This window comes from Mastomys coucha, unplaced genomic scaffold, assembly GCF_008632895.1.
Source record: "Mastomys coucha isolate ucsf_1 unplaced genomic scaffold, UCSF_Mcou_1 pScaffold6, whole genome shotgun sequence".
NCBI classification, from domain to species: domain Eukaryota; kingdom Metazoa; phylum Chordata; class Mammalia; order Rodentia; family Muridae; genus Mastomys; species Mastomys coucha.
The window spans coordinates 67903681-67922957 of record NW_022196912.1 but is presented as its reverse complement, the minus strand read 5'-3'; the positions used below and the strand labels follow the sequence as shown (position 1 = coordinate 67922957).

Sequence of the window (19277 nt, the reverse complement as noted above, 5' to 3'; positions counted from 1 at the left end):
TAAGTTCCCTATTAATTAAAAACTCAGTAACTATTTTGTTTTTATTTTTCTCTTACTTAAAAACTCTTCGAGAGCTAAAGAGAAAACACACACATAAAGAAGAAGGATGCTCACCAGCTCCCTGGGATAGTTACAGACCTACAATTGCTTATTGATTACCATAAACTATCCTGAACTTCTCAGCCAACTACTGAACCCTCCTGACCCAACTAATACACACTACATTCCAACAAACTGCCAAGTGAGTCTCTTAAAAGACATTTCTTGTAATAGCTCCTCAGTAAAAACCATTTTGTGGTGGTATTCTTATACCTGTATTTGGGAAAGTTCACAGTCAGAGAGTCTTATGGACAACTGTAAATGACTATCAGGCATATGGGGAAGTGTGCATCAAAATATCCTTGAGTATAAAATTTAGGATGTGGGTAAAATATTAAATATACATATTGCCAAAATACATGTCTTTGAAACAGTGGAGTCAAGTTCTGAGTTCTATGGTCCCATTGCTACTTTGCCCTCTGCCCTAAGGTAAATACTATCAGATTAAACAAGGACAGAGTGTTGCTCATCTACAGGCTCATAATTTCCCTAAACACTTGGATGATTTTAGTCTCCTCAAAAACACTTTTTATAAAACTCTAAACAAAGCTAGAATCACAATTAGCTTGAAAGAAAAAAAAGGTGTGCACCTCTGCTTCAGTTAATAGATCTTCAGCATTTGTGTGCATATGTTTGCATACTTTCCATTTCATATTTTAATCTTCCATTTACACTAAACATGCACATCACTTGTATTATGTAAACTTCTCCACATGTTAGGCATTTGTGGATCACAGAACAAAATGTTTTAAATGAGGTGATTTAAAGCATTTTATATTATTAATGCATGTTGATCAGGGTGTCGAAGTATCCAAAATTACATGAATATGCATACTGAAGAAAATCAAAGTTTGTTTTAGAGAGCTTTCAGAATTTGGACTGTGAAATACTGGAAATTCTGATTGCATTTCTAACTGCAGACAAGTACCAGGACCATGGTTCTCCAGTGCAGAAACCACACTGTCCACTTAAGTTTTTTCAACTCAATATTCAACAAGTATTCTAGAAACCCAGGTAGTGTATGATTTGTCAGTGTGATGACTGGAGGAGAGGCAATCAGATTCCTATGTAAGATTTACATAACTAATTAGGTAAGACTGACATGATGTGGGGGTGGGGTGCTATTTCAGCCAGGCAGAGGACTGTTATTCAAATCTTTCCCCTATGTCATATGTATTAATCAACAGAGAGAATCCTTCAGCTGTGCCTTGTTGGAGTGGCTTCTACTGGCTATTGGATTTTCTTGTGGCAAACTCATCTTTTCTCTTTCCCAGCTTTAAACATCTCCTCCATTGCGTGTTCTTAAGACAGGTGGACAGCTTAGATTGTTTCCTGAAAATGCGAGCCTTACAAATCATGAAAACACAAAAAGCAATTAATTTGATTTTAGACATTGTGAAAATTTTTTTCCTATGGAGTGTGGTATGAATAGTTATGGCAATAGCGACTAAGAAGATGACTATTAGACTAAAAAGCCCTTGTTATTATGTGTGTCCTCGCTGTCACTGTGTCACTACTGCATAAACAGCCCGGGGAAAGAGGTGATTGATAGGCAATGCCTTCAAACGATAAAAGCTACGAGAACCTAGTTAATTGTTAGATATATTGATATGTAAGTGGAGAGTAGTATGTACTGTAATTTAAGGTGAAAGTATTTGAGTTTTGAGACATTGTGAAGGTTGAATCCGATAAGGCTTAGGGCCTGAAGGCTGTGTATGTAATGCCCGGAGTGTTTCATTTTTGTTGACTCTACTATACATGTGCTCTTCTGTCTCTAGCTTCTCTACAGAGGCATTAGATGGGTAGAATCAGCCACCAGCTCTATCTGTTCTCCATCCTCATCAAGGGGCTTCTCTATCCTGTGAGAAGATAATTTCATCTTCATCTTCGTTTCACCCACAGCAGGAAGTGAGCAGAAGATGCCCCGTTGTGTTCCGTAGTATGGTGGGTTATGATACAGGCCAGTTTTCAATAGCCAAAAATGAGATTAGCAGAGTTAAAGTCAGCTGGCTTTCTCGAGTGCTAAGGTAAATACGCATCCCCTATTTAACTTTCCACAGCTCCTGCTGTGGGCCGTGCTGTCTGGTCAAAAATAAAATATACTCTATTCAAAGAGCATATTTACATTATTAAGTGTATTTGCTTGGCCAATTCAATTTGGTCTAATGAATCCTCTTAATAGATTTGTGAATGATCTAAATTAAAGATGCAGGCTACTAGTGTCCTAAAAGCTATTTCTTTGGGACACTAAAATACTAAAAGAAAAGTTAAAGAAAATACAGAGTTAATAGTAGTTCATTGTTTTAACTAAGAATTAAAACTGAAATTCTTACTTATAATTTACATTTTAAATGCACAAATACTAAAACTAAATTATCAAAGCCAATAAAAAAGAAAATATGGATTTATAAAAATAAATTAATTTAGTAGCAAATACAAGCTTGATTAAGATAACTTTCTTGACACTTTTGCCAGACATTCCTCCTTCCCTTTAAAACCTTCCCCCCTTTTCCTTTCTTCCTCTCTCTCTCTCTCTCTCTCTCTCTCTCTCTCTCTCTCTCTCTCTCTCTTTCTCTCTCTCTCTCTCTCTCTTTCTCTCTTTTTGTTAAAAATCACACCGAAAATTCTGCCCAAATGGAGAGTGGAACAATGCCTTGAAACAGTGTTAATTGTCACCATGGAAACCAGAAGAATAAGCCATTTTGAAACTGGTATAGAAGGCACACATTGAGAAACTCAAGCATTTTCCTGCCTCCCTCAATGTTAAAGAACAAGATGCCTTGTCACGGTGAGGTCAGTGAAAGAAAGCGTCATGAAAGGGCTGTAGATGTTCACTTTCTAGTAAATTAAAAAATAAATAAATAAAAACTAAACCATATCCAGCTAATGCTGTAAAAGACTCTACTCAGCGAATCCTTTTTTGAAATAGAAAGATTGCCAAAAGATGGCCAGGCCTGGGGGATGGCTCCCACCTAGCAAAACTTCAGGGCTATATTATGTGAACCTTGCCCCCAAAGCTCCCTGGGAATTCTGCTGTTGTAATAAAACATCAGAAGAGGGGAGAAAAAAAGGCAGCATGATGGAATTCAAAATAATGCTCTAAAAGCACACAGAGAGATTAAGACGTTCATTGTAAGACTTTTGTATGGTGCTTCTGGTGGTCATGCTGAAAAGAGAGCAGACATTACTAAACGGAGAGCGGAGCTTCGGCTATGAGGAGCACACGAATTTAAAGCAAACAGTTTTCCTGATTCAAGAATATGGCTGTCCAATTCTGAGTCATCAAGGTTTGAGTATTTCTATCCTGCATATATTGTTTTTAACCAGGCACCAGGTGACTTTATATTTAGAAGAGTTAAGACAAGGAAAACTGTGTAGTTATAATAACGACACATTTGAATCTTTGCCTGTGCAAATTAGTATGTCTAACACCTGTATATTTGTCGTGATTATCCTCCCCTGGCCCACAATGGGCAGGGAAAGAAAACACACTGTGAAGACAAAAATGTATCTTAGTGTACCAATAAGAAAGTATATTCAGGGAACACACACTACCCGAAACCCAAACTACCACAAAATAATATGTAAAAATATGTATTTTGCTCACAAATGCAAGGCTATGTCTGTGACTCTCACACTGTATTCTCTAGCTAGTGTTTGCCCTCCTCTTTTGAGGCTCCATGGTGGCCCCTCAGCTAGCCCATGCCTAATGCTATTCAGTGGCAAACAAAGAATCTTTTTGTAGGGAAGTCCAGGTCCGCAGCTCAGCTGGACTGGTGGAGGCCAGGGCTGCCTCTGCAGCGGCTCTTGTACTGCCCTCTTTAAGACAGCCAGTGTCCAGCGTCTCACAAAAGCCTGGGATGCTTCGCAAGGAGTCAGTATCACTGACACTTGGTAAGGATGCTCAAGATTCAAGAAGGTTCAAGTGCAAGACAAGTAATAGTGGTTACTTCTTGCAAACTATTTGTATTTTACCATTAGAATTTATGGTGAATAATTGCACAAAGAAATTATAAAGACTCCTACAATTGTCCTTGTAAATTAATAATAGGCTTTCTTGATTGGGATAAATTTGCTGCTGAGCCTTTGGAAAAATTAAAAAGTGCAATGTCATTTAAAATTGCCAGAACTCGCACAGCAAATTACATCTGAGGTTAAGAATTGAGTTCTCCCCCCCTTCTAGCTTATTCCATTTGCATGATCTGAAAATCACATTACATTGGCCATGTATTGTTAATTGAACATAGATTGCATTATCTTTAATATAAATCAAACTACAAATATTAAAATGAATTGCAAATTCCCTAATAGGAGATCATAAAACAATCTTTTTAAAAGTATCTCCCATTAATAATTTAATTCCAATTATATCACTCAGAAAACTTAAGGAGGAGACAAGGCGACTTATTTCCCCAATCATTTTTTTTTCTTTTACATAAAGAATATCTATGTGTTTTAAAACAAATGCAGCCAGGACAGGATTTATTGTTACTGAGTTAAAATAGAAGCACTGACAAACGGAAAACTTTTCCTGTCAACCTCTTGTAAAATTACATAAGAATATGAAGTCTCCCAGCTCTCCTGCTCTCCTCTTCCTAACCCAGGTCAAGGGTGGGAAAAAAAAAAACAGTAGGAAAGAGTCCCTAAGTCCAAGAAATACTGTGATTACATTTTCTGGAATGATAAAATTGATAATTACTATTCTGTTTATTTTTTCAAAAAGGTTCCCTGTCCCCCCTTGATATTTCTATAAATGTGGCATCTTTCTCAAGCCTTTGCATGGTCTTTAATGAGTTTATATTAAATATTTAACACTGTTTAGGGCATATCCACTCCTACCAAAAACAGTTATATTCCCAGCAGTCCTACTGTTTCAGGCAGAGAACTTGATTGATCCTCCTAGCCTGAATTGAGTAGAATGAAAAGAAGCGGTTGGAAAATAGCTGCAATCATTTAATGCAGATGACCTCTGACAGCCTCACAGCTCTTCTATCTGAACAGAAATTTGCATGGGGTCTCTGTGCAGAGGAACAATGTAACCTAAATGGTAGACAATCTTTATTCTAATGAAGTGGGTGTCAAGGTCAATGTAAAACTGCAATGATAAACGGTGCACCACTAGGCAAGAGAAGTTGCATGGGCATTGTAGTGCTTTCACATTAATTGAAGGCTGAGACGCACCGCGGGAAAAGCACAAGCCCCTCTTTTCACCATAATGTGTTAATGCGCCAGTGCCGCAGTGATTTCTGCAAGATGTTTGCCTGCTGACGTGTAGCCATTGCAAAAATAATGGCATGATGACAGACGTGGACATTTTCAGAATTTAGTCTTTTCCTGGACCAAAATTATAAAAGTACAGAAAATGCGCCCCCCCAAATAGCATGGTGACACCTCATGTAATTCCTTTGATCCTTTTTTCTCTTTTCTTATTTAGACCTGTCTTTAATTAGTTTCAACCAGGCAACCTTTTATGGGACCTTCACTGGGTACTTTCCTGCTGAGAATCATTTAAATATTATTTCTCCCTCTTCCCTGTAAGTGTTCAGCTTAGTCCAAAGCTAAAAACCTTCTGGTGGTTTTTGTCTGCCCTGAGTGAAAATGTAATGAAATGTGGATATAACTTATTTTTTAAAAACAACAACTCTGTTCTGACGTGGCACTGCCAAGACAGCCACACCCGTGTTCGCAGCATCTCTTCAGTTGATTTAGCAGTTTTGTGGCAGTCAGTATTTTTCAATTCATAAAAACATGGGCAGTATGCTGATTTTCAAAATTCGTGACCTCCTTCAGTAAAGGAGACCATTTGCTGATACACTCGTTACAGGCAAACACCCTAAGTTCATCAATTAAACAGGGAAGAGAGGTGAACCATCAGTTACACAATTTGTTAAAATACTAATAAGAGCATATTCAGAAGCATTTGAAAGGCATTTTTAGGCTCAACTCATAACAGGATATAAACTGGATATATTTTTTATTTTCTGATCCCAGGGAAATCTGTAATACCCCAGCACTAACTTTCCTGCCACAAGTAGGTTTTAATAACACAATTCCAGCCTTGCTAGTTAAGAGTGTATCTGTATATCTGCCGTCTTGTGACCGGAAGACTTTCAGCACACTGTAATAAATGACGCTGCTAGTTGACAGCTCTCATGGAAAAGCAAACTGTCTCCAATAGAAACCCTCAATTCCTGAAATGGTAATTCAAAGGGAAAAAGGATCTTACTACGAAGGATAGTGAAGAAGGAAAAAAAAAAGTTACTGATCAAACTGTTTAAAAAACTGTACAGCTTCATCTGTGTGTGATTTGTCAGGTCTGAAGCTTTGACGTGCCCAAGGGGCAGACCCCAGCGGGGAGTAGGCTGCCGAGCTAAATAGCTGTGAAAGAAGTCTTAATGTAGGATGGAATTCAAACTAACCTTGACATGACCTCCGGAAAAATATGCAAAAAGTAAAATGAATGCTCTCTGCAAGATACATCCTAATTTTGTGGTGGAGCTGGTTAGTTTTACAAACATAACTGAGACATTAAAAGAAAAATAGAAAGCTAGTAAGAGGGGGAAAGTTTAGAATGCAGGCGAAGGGGGGAAACCATAAGCAGTGTGATGTGTTACTGTGAAGGCATGTGAGCCATTTGGAAAGAATCCAAATAAAAACCCACACTGAACAATATTGTTGTCAGCCTGTCTATTCAGGAAAAAAAAAATTTTAGGTTGAATATAAATGACACAAAGCCAAGATTACATCATTGCATTACAAAGTCTGTTGTGGCTTTTAGCTAAACAAGCCCCGTGGATCTATTGGTTTAGGACAGTAATTCAGTCAGGAGGTTTTAATGTGTTATTTTTTTCTTCAATGCCAATAATAAAACACACACACACACACACACACACACACACAGAGGAATTTAAGGAAGAAATATCCAACATGCTTTCCGCTTCATGCTTGGACTTGGATTTGATAAGCTAAACTCCAGTTTCAGCTGATGGATTTAGTCTTGATTTGACTCTATTATAATTTTGTCTGTTTGAAGTGCTCAGAAAGGCTTTGGCTCTGGTTCCCCCACAGGAGCTGGCTAACTCTGCATCTATGGAAATCTTAATTGTCAACTTGTGTAGAAATTCGGCCCTTTCACTTTCTCAATGCAGTTTTGTAGCGAGAGCAGGCAGCTCTTCACTACACTGCCAGCCAGATTTTAAACATGATTAAATTTCTAGCAACAAACACCCGGAATCTAATGACTTAAATCCCTACAGCAAGGAGGTGAGTCAGTGCTTGAGATGGATGCACTTCCATTACATTTTCCTCAGTGTGAAGTGAGCAGATGGATACAGGCACTCAGGAGCACAATGTGCTGGGAGCTCTGTAGAGAACCTGTGGACTACAGACTACAAAGATCATGATGGGTACCCAGCCTCCTCTTGTTCTGTCCAGTCTTCTTCAACATTTTAACAACATAGACAAGGAAGCCATACATAAGAACAGATGGATCAGATTGCCAGATTATACTGATCTTACTACTTGATAAAATTGTAAACAATTTAGCTCAGAGACCATAAGGTCAAAAACTTACAGGCATTATATGCTAATTAACTGGTCCTCAAGTAGAAAAACAAAAGTGCTGATTTATAGTGTTTGCTGATTGCTCCAGTATAAATACTCCCATCAGGGTAGATTCTGAGTTGGCAATGGTTGTTACTGTTGGCAAAATTCATGAATTTCTATCCATCTATCACAAACTAAGCAATAGCTGGCTCACATACCCAACTGCCTGGAAGGTGATGCCAAAGACTAGCGTAAGGTCAGAACACGTTCTCTTTCCTCATTCACATTAAATGACTGCTAGTATTGTGGTAAAAGACAGCCATTTCTCAAATGAAAGGAAAACAACCCACAAGTGTAATTATTATGAGAATCTGACCCCAGTAACAGAAGATGGGAGATGGTAGTGTGTTCTGCAGTGGATGCGCAAGCATCTGCCCTATCCGAAGCCAACTATCCTCGCATGGAAATGTGGCTTCAATATGGCTTCGGTACCATTAATATGTCATTTTAAGTGAAGCCAGGAATACATATGTTTATGTAAAAATCTCATAATTTTTATGTTACATTGAAACTTTTAGTATACAAACCAAACAATGTCTGTATGTTGGATCTGAATCCACTGGGGACCACTTCATGCTGTCTATTTTGGATGAGAATATTAGACTCTAAAAGAAACAAAGATGCTAGCATAATGAATTAAATCTGAGGAGAAATGACAAATGTCAAGCATGACAGAGTGATTTAGCCACCCTTTGTCCCAGCCTAGCCACACCAAAAGATAGAAATTCAACTGCATACAGAACAGAAGTCATAAGAGTTCCACTTGCCTTTTGGTTCAATTTGAGTTGACAAACACTAAAAGAAAGATGCTAAAGAGACAAACAAACAAATAACCATCTGTTGGCCTGAGAGAAAGAAGACTGGGATACCGTATTGAATAGCAAAGGAGACTTCTAAAGGAACTGAGAAGACTTGACCTTACAGAGTGTTTCTACTGAAGGAGCAATGGGTATTTCTTCATGAGGGGAATAAGAACTCAGGGCAGAAAAAAAGGGACTTGTTGCAGAGTAGGTGTTGGAGAATGTTATACAGAAAATAACTGGTTCACCTGCTCTATGAAGGACTGGAGCTCCAAGTCCGAAGCCTAAATCCATGCATAGAAGGCAGAGAACACGTTCTGAGTTGCCAGAAATCCAGGCAGAGAGCTCAGTATAGCTGGCTGAGAAATTCTGTGGAGTTGAGTGAATGTTGGCCTGAAAATGGAAGCTAAGCTTTCTCTATTTTAGAAATTTGAGTTTCTTCTCACTAGCATTCATGAGATCTTCCATAATAACAACACTATTCTGTGCAGAAGAAAAGCCAAGACCCAAACTATGAACTAAGAAACTGTCACTTGTTGGAATAGGACTAAAATAACAGATTGTAGTGCAAGCAAACCTGGGAATACAGTGGAGATGATATACAATCACATAAAAGCAAGCTCTGCAAACTAAGCTGGGCAAAATACAGAGACAAAAAAGAGCAAATAAGTCAAAACTTCTATGGCCATCTTCAACTCACACTACTGAAGGTAGTTCATTCATGGACTACTGAGTGAAACCTGTCAGGTCTTCTTACTTGATAAATATATATCAGAGAGATTTTTCCTCCAGAATGTACATAGCTAGCAAGTGCTTTATTTCAACAAGGCACTTTATGTTGATCACATTTGTACACACACACACACACACACACACACACACAGAGAGAGAGAGAGAGAGAGAGAGAGAGAGAGAGAGAGAGAGAGAGAATAGGGTGCAATGGCAATGTGTCTTAGGACATGAAACTATGGTTATGCTATTGTATTCTGCAAATATACACATCTCCCTGGGCTTTCTCCACCTTTACGTATACTTCAGTGAGGATGTGGGTCATAACTGTTCTAACTAAGGTTTGCAGTACCATATACGAAATGGTAGAATGTCATGTTGCCATGTAGTAAGAATAGTTGTGCAAATATGCAATATCTGTTAGAATGCAGTGTAGAGTGGGAAATGTGAGGAGCAGAAACTAGCAGAACAAACCCAGCTTCTCTTTTCCAGACATTCCTATTTTAGAGTATAGTTTCTTTTGTTTTCTACCCCCTTACCAAAAGACACCTCTAAAGGCATTTATTTTAATGTAATTGAGTATAATATTATTGCATTTTCTTAAGCCAAACAAAAGAAAAATTGAGAAGGAAATTTACAGACTTTAGCTGTCTTTTATATGTAGAAAAGAACAAATTTACCCTTTACTATAACAAATATATAAGCTAAACCTCACTTGAGACTTAACTAAAGTCAAATTGTAATTACACCACATTCCTACAGGGTCTGCACTGACCTCTTGTGCATATGTTCTCTCCCCTAAAACGTGATTTACCAATCAGATTTTGCTGCATAAGGTGTGACGGTAAAGTAGATACAACAATCATTTTCTTAGCTACTCCCCTAAATTCTCACCATAAATACTTACTTTACTTGAGTGTCAAAATATCCTCAAAATAACCAGCAGAAGTTGGTTATTGATTATTGGTTATTGGTGGAGAAAAGGATGATGGCTATCATGTCTTCTCTGGGTAATGATGAAGTATTTTCAATAGTTGGGGCCGTTAGAAAGCACTAAGCCAATGAATAGTTTTTCAAGCTAAGTGATCGATGAACTGCTGTTTGTTGTTTTTGTGTACAACAACAGGAGAATTTATGTGTCAAAGCTTACCCCATATCTTTATAGCAGGATTACAGGCCTGCTCAGTACAAGTATTTATCATGGAAATGCTGATGAAGCCTAAACTATGGCTGTGCCTGGCTATGCAGCAGCAGTCAGTGGAAATATAGATATATTTTTAGCATTAGGAGGCACCAAGTTTGTTTAAATCACAGGATTTTTTTTCTACAATTGCAAGTAATGTTAATAGCACGCTGTAAATGTTAAGACTAAGTGTGCAATGTCAAAATAGATCGGATCTCTCTGAAAATTGGAAATTCAGGCTTTTCAAACATAATCCAGATGTTTGGCTTTTATTCAGATTTTAAGAAAGAGGGAACTAATATGATATAAAATTCATACATGCATATTTCATTAGTGCTTTTGTATCGCTGAATTAAACATTCTGAAACGTGCTTTTCTAAAATCACATAGTTTCAAACCAAAGCAGTTGCCAAGTTGTTGTACACCTCAAAAAGAATGCCAAAAAAGCCAAATTAATTTCATAAGGAAAAAATATGTACTTCTTAGGTTAACCTTGTTGATAAAGTTTCCCCCAAAGGGAATATCTTACTTCCTCTTTGGAAAAAGAAATGGGAGAAAGAATGTGAAGTCTGTAGCTATACTCATCAGAAAGGTGTTGGTACAAAACATGGTGACTTTCAAAGTATCTAGAACCAGTGACCCTATTTTTAGCACCCTTTTCCCCCAAACTTGGTGTAGTCTGCAAACCTTTAATTCCAAAACTAAGAAGGCTGAGGCAGCAGGATTGTAAGTTCTAGGTCAGCTGAGTTACACAATGAGACACTATCTTAAATAACTCCCATGAGTATAGACATGGCAAAAACAATCACAAAACCCACAACAACTTCATTTCCTCAGGATTAGTGCACTAGGCCTTCCCCAGGGATTAAAGACTCCTACATAGAGAAGCCACATCCAGATTTTATCATGTGGTGATAGACTTAACACATGACAAACCTTTTTCAGGGTCACATCTCCACAAAACAAAATGGAAATGCCATCCAATGGGTATGTCCCCACGTGGTGACTTTTAATGTTAAATTTTTATGTTTTCATATTTAATGCCCATTGGCGCAATAGTGGCCTGAATGTGTTGGAGATAACCAATAGGTTCCTGATTCAATTTAAAGACTGCTCCAAAGGAAGAAATTCACATAGGGTACTGTAAACTTGGCCAATAACTCATGGCTAGGGAGGTCTTATACACTAGAGAAGAATCAAATGTGGTTATTTTGTTAAACAGACATAGTATCATATTGTCTTTAAAATATTTACCCTTCTAGCCATAGATTAATGTAGTGTTTACCTCCACTGGTGATGCTTCTTATTACAGGGATACAAGCTAACCCAGAGACTCACTACTAGTTAAAGGGCAAAGATGAAGTAACAACGGAAGCTCAACCTCAAAAAGGACTTCTATATGAACCTCTCCCCACATCACTGAAGAGGAGGCAGACAGACTGTAAGCCAGAGCACAGAACCTCTCCCAACATCACTGAAGAGGGGGCAGACAGACTGTAAGCCAGAGCACAGCAACAAGTTCTGTGATTCTGAACATGATGGCTATTCATTCACTCAGGAAATCACAGCACTTGTGGTCGCTACACAAAACGTTTACATGATCAAGTCTATCAACATTTCAGCTTAGGTGGTAAAGGGCCCTAACCCTGAGAACTACTGGAATTTGTTGGCTGATGGGATGGGCTCAGATTTTTTTTCAGTGGTGTGGTCTCTCTTTGACTGTCCATATTTCAGTAGATGACCCTTTGCCCAGGTACATAGCTCTAATTGGACTCAATGAGCCATTAAAAAAAAAGAAAAGAAAAGAAAATGAAGAGACTGTAAAGTTGGAAGGGAACATACAGTGAGGTCCAGAGAAGTGAAGTGGGTTGGGGGTGCTTAGAAGACATTGCACATAGGCTTGAGATACATGTATTAAGTTCTCAAAGAACAGATACATAAAATAGTTTTTTGGCAAGGTCTCACTAGCCCTGAGTGACCTTGAATTCACCGTGTAAATGAGGATGAGCTTGAAGCATACAGAGATCTGTCAGCCTCTGACTCCAGAATACCGGGAGTAAAAAACACGTACATTAAAAAAGAAAAAATTAGCTGGGTAGTGGAAACATAGACTTTTAATTCCAGCACTCAGGAGGCAGAGGTAGGTCCATTGAGTTTGAAGCTAGCCTGATCTACAGAGCTAGGTCCAATATAGCCATGGTTATACACACACACGCACGCACACACACACACACACACACACATATACACATACACACACATACACACACACATACATGCACACATACATGCACACACACAAAAAATAGACAGAATTTAAAAAGAATACATGCTGTTCTTTCAGAGGACCTGAGTTCAGTTCCCAGTAACCATAACAGGATGATCACAACTGCCTATAACTTCAGCTGGAGGGGATCTAACATCCTGTTCTAGCTTTTTTAGGTACCCACACATATGTATGTGGTACACACACATACACACACAAACACACACACACACACACACACACACAAATCTTTTTTTATAAAGACAAGAGGTTTTCATGTCTATAATCTTTTGTATGTTAGTTCATGTGTGCACAGATGCACATATATGTGCAAATGCCTTTGTGTGTGCGTGTGTATATGTGTGTGTGTGTGAGTATGTGTAAATTTGGAGGTCACACAAACTTTGAATGGCATTCCTTAAGCACCACCCAATGTTTTCTTTTTTGTCTGTTTAATTTGTCTTTGTCTATTTGTTATTGTTTTTTAAGAAAGTTTCTCTCACTGACCTGGAACTTGCCAAGAAGGCTAGGCTAAGTGGCCAGTGAGCTTTGGGGAATGGACTGCCTCTGAAGCTCTAGTTCTGGGATTACAAGTATTAACCACCATTCTTGGATTTTTTTTTTTAAAAATTTGGGTTCTGTGATCAAATTCATATACTTATCCTTACACAGCAAACACTTCACCAACTGGCCACGCCTATAATCTTAATAGATCTATAATGGGTTAGAAGTGTTCTTGGACCAACCCTTGAATGGTAAAATGTCTGATACCTTAGGACCACATTTTAAAAAGTACCTCTGATGCCTTTTTTTAGATGAGGATAAGTGTGGTTTAAGAATTAGATCCTAGATTCTGCTACAAAGGGACAAGAACCATACATTACTTACCCTTTAGCCACTGTAAGGATTGGCATTATGGTTTAGATGGAGGAGGTTGGAAAATGCTTATTCATTTGAATTTCTCCCAAAAGAGAGATCAGACAGACCTAAATCGGTTGTGGAATCTGTGTTAAGCAAAGTCAGTGCTCAGAAACAAAAAGGCCATGACGGCCTTGTTTATCTTTGAACTTCCCTCTGTCAGAGTTTTACTTGGTAAAATATCCAAATTAGAAAAATTTTCTCTCTTTTCAGATAGACATGAAGTTAATTACTTCCCATGGCCAGGAGTGGTTAGCATCTATGAAGTGTGTAGGAAAAGAGGAAGGCCAAGGCATCTCTTGTAAACACTTACTGGCACCCTTGTGAGGCAGTGGTTTCTGAGAACATATATCAGCTCACAAGAGGCTAGTTCTAACTCCCAACTCCAAAATTCTTCTCTTCAAATCCTTCTGTCACCCCCACTCTTGTTTCTTTTGGAGGGGAAGGGGGGTACTTTCTCATGTTTATCAGTGCATAGATTTTAGGGTTTCCAATCTAAAGCTGGTTTGCTGTTCTAGCCTCAGAAAGCTTGATTAGCATCGCCGTACATTGCTCTATTGTGATTACTGCTGTGACCTTAAGGGAAGCCCACAAGAAACAGTAGGAATATTATTGTATTAAGAAAAAGTCAATGCTAAGCTGCTTGCCCAGGTAGTACTAAAGCCCAGAAACAGAAAGCATTGTGGCTTAGCATGCAAGGCTGAATTATTGCTCTCCAAAAATATTTCTTTAGATTCAGCCCATAAGTCTGAGGAAAATAGTGGGCCCTAGGAGTTAAATGTAAACAAGGTCAAGAATGCCATTCAAAGTGACTTTGAAGTAGCCAAAATACACTGAAGAACCCACCCTGTGGCCCTTGATGGTTCTCATTTCCATGTTGCTTGTCCTCCAAAAATCATATATTTTAAATATTGTGAGGTGAAGGCTAAAAGGTCAGATAGAAGAGTTCTCAGTGATAGCCATGCCTGTCACTCAGGAGAATGACAGCTCTGAGTTTAAAGACATTCTGGGCTACAATAGACATTTCTTGGCATAAACTAAGACTCCAAGTCACAAATCTTGGTTATAATAACTGGTAAATGCTTTGATGCACACACCAAACCCCCACTACTAGAAAGGAATCTGCCATAAGTGACCAAGGAAGTTTATTAACTGTTATAATGGAGAGAGACAGAGACAGGGAGACAAGAGACAGAGACAGATGAACACACACACACACACACACACACACACAAAGAGAGAGAGGGGGAGAGAGAGAGAGAGAGAGAATGAGACAGAGAGATGGGGGAGGGGTACAGGTGCAAGCAGTTATATGTATGTGTCTCAACCACAAGAGGCAGAGTAATAAAATAAGGAGGAAGTCTTAAAGGTTCAGAGAACAACAACACCAAAATGACAGTTAGAAGGAGTGAAAGTAACAAGTAGGAAAGGTTCTAAGGGAGAGTATAGCTGGAAAGGTCTTCAGTGAATAGTGTCCTAGAAATAGTCCCACAGCAGAAGAGAGTGTGACGGCTGAGAAAGGCTATGCACTCACTAAGAGGAGACAAGAAATCTAAGAAAGGGAAGTGTGGGATGTGTACATTTCAGGCAAGATGTCGCCACAACAATGGCCGAGTTTCAAAGAAGAAATGGGGACTAAAGCTGTGGTGTGGAGGATTGTCTCTATGCATCACTGAGACTTAACACATCTTGCTAAGTACCATCTGCTCTGAGACTGTCTTCCTGCCTTCATCCTATGGATGATGCCGTGTTGTAGAATCCAAGGGAAGTCATTTCATGTTTTCATGGCTTCACCACCAGCAAAACAAAGATGACAGGCTTGCCCTTTATAACCACTCTCATTTGAAGAAGTAATCAGACCAAGTTTGTAAGAATTCCACTATATAAACTGCATCATTTAAAGAATTTCTTGAATTTTTAACACCATGAATTTTCTAATAAGATTTCCTTTTGGGGGGAGGGCCTGTTATATATTTGCATGCAAGGCTGCAAACTCCCCTCCTCTTTTCTGTCTGAGAAATAATATATTATAATTGTTCTCTGGCCTCATTAAACAATAAAATAAGACACATCAAAGAAGAATTATTGAGTCTATGGTCATACCCTGAACACGCCCGATCTCGCCTGATCTCAGAAGCTAAGCAGGGCCAGGCCTGGCTAGTACTTAGATGGGAGACCACCTGGAACTACTGGGTGCTGTAGGCTTTAAAATAAAAGAATCATTGAACAGTAAATATTACATACACATTCAATTCCTTTCTTGCAAAATATGCAAGGCATGGTCTAAGTTTTTTCTCTCCTCTAAGGAAGGGAAGAGGGAACATGTTGATATTAGCCAGTGCTAAGAACTTCACAAACCCTATAAAGAAATAATCAGTTTAGCGCTTCCTTGGGTCTGCATTCTTTGCCCGAAATAGTGTTAATACTCCATAAAGTCGCTATGAAGCTGGATGAACTAACATGTAAGGTCCAAGGCCTGCTATGTAATAAGTACCATCCAAGTGTTTGCTCAAACTTGATCCAAATGTTGCGTGCCAGCATGGCAGAACCTTGTGCACTGCTGTTCTCATCTATTTATATGCTCCATATAAACGGATGGTTTACACATTTGTATACATTACTTCTCTTCCAAAAATAGAGCACTGCATTATCAGTAGAAAGAAAGAAGACATTGCCTGTTAATAACTTCCATTGAACACATTAGATAAACCTACTGCGAGTCATCATGGGCTTTCTACTCCTCTCTAGGGTGATTTCCTGGTTTGGGTAAAGTTCTAGAAGCATGTCAAGAGAATTTTCAGATCTAAGGGTTTGTTGTTGTTTTTCTCACATTGCATTTTTCTGCAGAGAATCTACATCTGTTCCTTTATTTAATTTTCTCCCCAGCAAATACCGGTTCAACTATTATTTCTTACATAAACTATGAGAAACCTAACGTGCATTCTGAATGCACACAGATTTGCTGTCTCCTGGTATATCATGCTGTTTGCTTTAACTTTTCTAAATAAAGTAGATTATAAATTACTTAAAGGAAAGGATGGCCTTTGCATTTTTAAAAATTGCATTTACTTATTTGTGAGCACATGTGCACCAAGGGTTGCATTTGGAGTCAGAGGACAACTTGCAGGAGTCGCTTTTCTCCTTCCATCATTTAGGTCCCCACTCACTAGCTCAGGATAGCCTTTACAAGTATCTGGTCATCTATAGCATATCATAATACATGACATTCTTTAGATTTATCTTATTTTATCTGTGTATATGTATATATGGTATGAGTACATGTGTGCATACATGCATGTGTGTGTGCATGCATATGTGTGTGTGTGTGTGTGTATGTGTATGTGTGTGTGTCCCTGCTTATATATGTGAATGTGGGTATGTACTATAGTGTATGTGTTGGTGATCCAAGGACAACCTAAAGTATTGGTCCTTTCCATCTTTTTTGAGGCAAAGTCTCTTGTTGCTTGTCACTGAATATGCCAGACTAGCTGGTCTCCAGCTCCAGGGACTCCAGGTGCTAGCTCCTAGCTCCATCTAGGAGTGCCGGGATTACAGATTGGTGTTGCGTTTGCTTCACATTGGTTCAGGATACTTGAACTCAGGCCCTGACTGAGCCAGTTTCCTACTTCCAGTTAATTCTTAATATCTGTATTAGGACCTAACAGAACTTTCAAAACATGATTTAAAAAATAAACTAAGGTAGGATGTAGCTTTGTGTTTTGGAAAACAGAAAGTGATGGAAATTTCCTAAATGGTTAACCAGGTTTGATATTAATTTAAGCAGTTTGCACATTTAAAAACTTTTGATCAGCTTCTCCTCAAGCAAACAAGTGTCTCCATCCACCTACTAAGCCCATCCGCCTTCGGCCACACAGTCCTCCAGAGAAGACACTCCAGCTGGGAATCTGGGGGTAGAATGACTGCCTATCACTAGGTCACCCGAAGAGCTTTTATTCAGTTATAACCTGCTTTTATTCAGCTTTGCTGAGATACAATTAATATCTAATACAATTTAACACTGAAGGTACACAGCATGGCACTTTTTACTTCCTACACAGAGTTGTGCCAGCATCACTGTATAAATTCAGAACTTGCTATCACCACTAGCCATCACAGCCCAGTTCTCTCCCTGTGCCTTACCTACTTCTGTCTTTATACATTAGCATATTCTGAACATTTAAAAAGTATTCCTTCTGCCTAAGTGTAGCTCTTCACCTTTTCCCATAATACCCCATTACTCTCTCCCTTTAGCTAATATAAGCTCAACAAATCACTGTTGAACGAAATCAACATTTTTGATCCCACATCAGAGCTAGATCTTTACCAAATGTCCTAAGGGCCCTGTAGGGCCTTTCCTCAAAGTGATGGCTAATTTTGGTTGTCAGTTAGATCCACCTGGGAAAAGGGAGCCCTTATTAAGGAACTGCCTCCATCAGACAGGCAATGGGCATGATTTTAGGGCATTTTCTTCAATGCTATGAGTGTAGAGTCGCCTGGCCCACTGCGGGCGGTGCCTTCCCTAGGCAGGTGGGCTTGGCCTGTGAAAGAAAGTTCACTTAGAGAGCCAGGAAGCTGAGTGGCTTCTGCTTCTAGCTCCTGCCTTAACTTCCTTCAGTGATGGACCAACCTGTAAGCTGAAATTGAGGCTTTCCTTCCCAGGTTGCTTTTAGTCATCATGGTTTTTGTTACAGCAACAGAAAGCAAACTTGGATACTCATAGACCGCTAAGTGCTTTTAGCTGTCCTGCTGTAAGAGCCCATGTAATCATTCAGATATAATCCAATAATACAATACCAACAGAAGGGAAAACAAGTTGCTCAAATGATATGACATTTTTCAAAGGCTTAGTGAGTATATTTTACATGTTGGGAAACACAGAGGAGCTCTTTCCTAAAGAGAAAAAGCAAGAAGATTAAGGGAGAAAGTAAGATGCCACAGAACTGACCAAAGTCACAGGTTGAAACAATCATTTGTAGTTTTACACTAGAGAGAATGGCAAAGCTGGAACCCATATTAGAGCAACTCAGTCTAAGCCCTCCTCACTTCACAATGAGGAAAATGAGACCTGAGAAGAGTGAGCCAGGGGAGGAAGCACCATGGCTGCTCCTGATGGCCTGTCATACACATTGGCCTCTGAGCTCCACATGAGCTGCATGGATGCATGTGCCTACACACACACACACACCCACCCAGCCCCACACACAAACACATACCTACATATACATATATATACACACATACATACATACATACATACATATACAAACAAATGAAATAACAATAATAAAAATAGGTCAGTGCATAACAGTCTCTGGCTTACTTTTTCAGGACTTGAACATGTGATTTCTCTACAGTGTCTTTAGGGATACTCACAAGGGTCTGTCTCTATAAGATTAAAAACTAAACTAGAGCCCAAAGATGAGGCATATATATTCTCTTCAAAAGAGAGTTACACATGGAGATCTGAGTCTAAGTGGGCCTTGTCTTCTCTTGAGGAAGCTTCTGTCAGCTACTCCTGTCTACAATATGAGTGAGGCTGAGGCATGGTAAGGTGATTAAAAAACAAAAACAAAAACAAAAAACCCAAACAAACAAAACAGGTAGTCTGTATTAGAACTCCACTGTGGGGGCAGTTCTCTCTCTCTCTCTCTCTCTCTCTCTCTCTCTCTCTCTCTCT

General features: G+C 39.0%; 1 protein-coding gene and 1 pseudogene across 4 annotated transcripts in view; one reads left to right on the top strand and one right to left on the bottom strand.

The window, feature by feature from the left end:
* The window catches only part of Akap6 (A-kinase anchoring protein 6), a 458326-nt gene that overhangs the window by 101087 nt on the left and 337962 nt on the right, over positions 1-19277 (bottom strand). The gene's annotated exons all lie outside the window — the stretch shown is intronic.
* On the top strand, positions 15690-15805 carry LOC116081336 (annotated as a pseudogene).